Here is a 4,155-nt window from a genome sequence, read left to right as displayed (position 1 = left end):
CAGAAATACAAAAGATCATGAGAGATTACTATAAGCAACTCTATGCCAATAAAACGGACAACCTGGAAGAAATGGACAAATACTTAGAAATGCACAACCTGCCAAGACTGAATCAGGAAGAAATAGAAAATATGAATAGACCAAACACAAGCACTGAAATTGAAACTGTGATAAAAAATCTTCCAACACACAAAAGCCCAGGACCAGATGGCTTCACAGGCGAATTCTATCAAGCATTTAGAGAAGAGCTAACACCTATCCTTCTCAAACTCTTCCAAAATATAGCAAAGGGAGGAACACTCCCAAACACATTCTATGAGGCCACCATCACCTTGATACCAAAACCAGACAAGGATGTCACAAAGAAAGAAAACTAGAGGCCAATATCACTGAAGTACATAGATGCAAAAATCCTCAACAAAATACTAGAAACAGAATCCAACAGCACATTAAAAGGATCATACACCATGATCAAGTGGGGTTTATTCCAGGAATGCAAGGATTCTTCAATATACGCAAATCAATCAACGTGATACACCATATTAACAAATTGAAGGAGAAAAACCATATGATCATCTCAATAGATGCAGAGAAAGCTTTCAACAAAATTCAACACCCATTTATGATAAAAACCCTGCAGAAAGTAAGCATAGAGGGAACTTTCCTCAACATAATAAAGGCCATATAGGACAAACCCACAGCCAGCATCGTCCTCAATGTTGAAAAATTGAAACCATTTCCACTAAGATCAGGAACAAGACAAGGTTGCCCACTCTCACCACTCTTATTCAACATAGTTTTGGAAGTTTTAGCCACAGCAATCAGAGAAGAAAAGGAAATAAAAGGAATCCAAATTGGAAAAGAAGAAGTAAAGCTGTCACTGTTTGCAGATGACATGATACTATACATAGAGAATCCCAAAGATGCTACCAGAAAACTACTAGAGCTAATCAATGAATTTGGTAAAGTAGCAGCATACAAAATTAATGCACAGAAATCTCTGGCATTCCTATATACTAATGATGAAAAATCTGAAAGTGAAATCAAGGAAACACTCCCATTTACCATTGCAACAAAAAGAACAGAATATCTAGGAATAAACCTACCTAAGGAGACAGAACACCTGTATGCAGAAAATTATAAGACACTGATGAAATAAATTAAAGATGATAGAAATAGATGGAGAGATGTACCATGTTCCTGGATTGGATGAATCAACTTTGTGCAAATGACTCTACTACCCAAAGAAATCTACAGATTTAATGCAATCCAAATCAAACTACCACTGGCATTTTTCACAGAACTAGAACAAAAAATTTCACAATTTGTATGGAAACACAAAAGACCCCGAATAGCCAAAGCAATTTGGAGAACGAAAAATGGAATTGGAGGAATCAGGCTCCCTCACTTCAGACTATACTACAAAGCTACAGTAATCAAGACAGTATGGTACTGGCACAAAAACAGAAAGATAGATCAATGGAACAGGATAGAAAGCTCAGAGATAAACCCATGCACATATGGTCACCTTATCTTTGATAAAGGAGGCAGGAATGTACAGTGGAGAAAGGACAGCCTCTTCAATAAGTGGTGCTGGGAAAACTGGACAGGGACATGTAAAAGTATGAGATTAGATCACTCCCTAACACCATACACAAAAATAAGCTCAAAATGGATTAAAGACCTAAACGTAAGGCCAGACACTATCAAACTCTTAGAGGAAAACATAGGCAAAACACTCTATGACATTAATCACAGCAAGATCCTTTTGGACCTACCTCCTAGAGAAATGGAAATAAAGACAATAATAAGCACATGGGACCTAATGAAACTTAAAAGCTTTTACACAGCAAAGGATACCATGAACAAGACCAAAAGACAACCCACAGAATGGGAGAAAATATTTGCAGATGAAGCCACTGACAAAGGATTAATCTCCAAAATTTAAAAGCACCTCATGCAGCTCAATAACAAAAAAACCAAACAACCCAATCCAAAAATGGGCAGAAGACCTAAATAGACATTTCTCCACAGAAGATATACAGATTGCCAACAAACACATGAAAGGATGCTCAACATCTTTACTCATTAGAGAAATGCAAATCAAAACTACAATGAGATATCATCTCACACCAGTCAGAATGGCCATCATCAAAAAATCTAGAAACAATAAATGCTGGAAAGGGTGTGGAAAAAAGGGAACACTCTTGCACTGCTGGTGGGAAAGTGAATTGGTACAGCCACTATGGAGAACGGTATGGAGGTTCCTTAAAAAACTGCAAATAGAACTACCATATGACCCAGCAATCCCACTACTGGGCATATACCCTGAGAAAACCATAATTCAAAAAGAGTCATGTACCAAAATGTTCATAGCAGGCGTATTTACAATAGCCCAGAGATGGAAACAACCTAAGTGTCCATCATCAGATGAATGGATAAGGAAGATATGGCACATATATACAATGGAATATTACTCAGCCATAAAAAGAAACAAAATTGAGCTATTTGTAATGAGGTGGATGGACCTAGAGTCTGTCATACAGAGTGAAGTAAGTCAGAAAGAGAAAGATAAATACTGTATGCTGACACATATATATGGAATTTAAGGGAAAAAAATGTCATGAAGAACCTAGGGGTAAGACAGGAATAAAGACACAGACCTACTAGAGAATGGACTTGAGGATATGGGGAAGGGGAAGGGTAAGCTGTGACAAAGTGGATGAGAGACATAGACATATATACAGTACCAAACGTAAGGTAGATAGCTAGTGGGAAGCAGCCGCATAGCACAGGGAGATCATTTCGGTGCTTTGTGACCACCTGGAGGGGTGGGATAGGGAGGGTGGGAGGGAGACGCAAAAGGGAGGGGATATGGGAACATATGTATATATATAACTGATTAAATTTGTTATAAAGCAGAAAAAAATAAAATTAAAAAATAGTAGTGAGAGTGGGAACCCCTGTTTTCTTCCTGATCTTAGAGGAAATGCTTTCAGATTTTCATCACTGAGAATGATGTGTGCTGTGAGTTTGTTGTATATGGCCTTTGTTGGGTTGGGGTAGGTTCCCTCTATGTCCACTTTCTGGAGCGTTTTTATTATAAATGGGTGCTGAATTTTGTCAAAATCTTTTCCCGCCTCTATTGAGATGATCATATGGTTTTTATTCTTCAATTTGCTATTATAGTGTATCACATTGATTGATTTGCATATATTGAACAATCCTTGCATTGCTGGGATGAATCCTGCTTGATCATGTTGTATGTTCCTTCAAATGTGTTGTCAGATTCTGTTTGCTAGTATTTTGTTGAGGAGTTTTGCATCTATATTCTTCAATGATATTGGTCGGTAATTTGCTTTTTTTGTACTATCTTTGTTTGGTTTTGGTATAAGGGTGATGGTGGCCACATAGAATGAGTTTGGGCGTGTTCCATTCTCTGCAATTTTTTGGAAGAGTTTGAGAAGGATGGGTGTTAGCTCTTCTCTAAATGATTGATAGAGTTCACCTCTGAAGCCATCTGGTCCTGGACTTTTGTTTCTTGGAATATTTTAAAGCACACTTTCTATTTCATTGCTTGTGATTGATTTTTCATATTTTCTATTTCTTCCTTGTTCAGTCTTGGAAGATCATACCTTTCTAAGGTTTGTCCATTTCTTCCACGGTGTCCATTTTGTAGGCATAGAGTTACTTGTAGTAGTCTCTTAGGATGTTCTGTATTTCTGCTGTGTCTGTTGTAACTTCTTTTTGTTTCTAATTTTATTGATTTGAGTCCTCTCCCTCATTTTCCTGATGAGTCTTGCTAATGGTTTATCAATTTTGTTTATCTTCTCAAAGAACCAACTTTTAGTTGTATTGATCTTTGTTATTGTTTTCTTTGTTTCTATTTCATTTATTTCTGCTCTGATCTTTATGATTTCTTTCTTTCTGCTGCCTCTGAGTTTTGTTTCTTCTTCTTTCTCTAGTTTCCTTAGGTCTAAGGTTAGATTATTTTATTTGAGATTTTTCTTGTATCTTGAGGTAGGCTTGTATTGCTATAAACTTCCTTCTTAGAACTGCTTTTGCTGCATCCAATAGGTTTTGGATCATCTTGTTTTCATTGCAATTTGTCTGTAGGTTTTTGGGTTTTTTTTTTTTGATTTCCTCTTTGATTTC

Source organism: Mesoplodon bidens (assembly GCF_964165515.1).
Source record: "Mesoplodon bidens genome assembly, chromosome: X".
Classification (NCBI taxonomy): Eukaryota; Metazoa; Chordata; class Mammalia; order Artiodactyla; family Ziphiidae; genus Mesoplodon; species Mesoplodon bidens.
The sequence above is the reverse complement of the archived record's forward strand: the minus strand, read 5'-3'. Positions refer to the sequence as shown.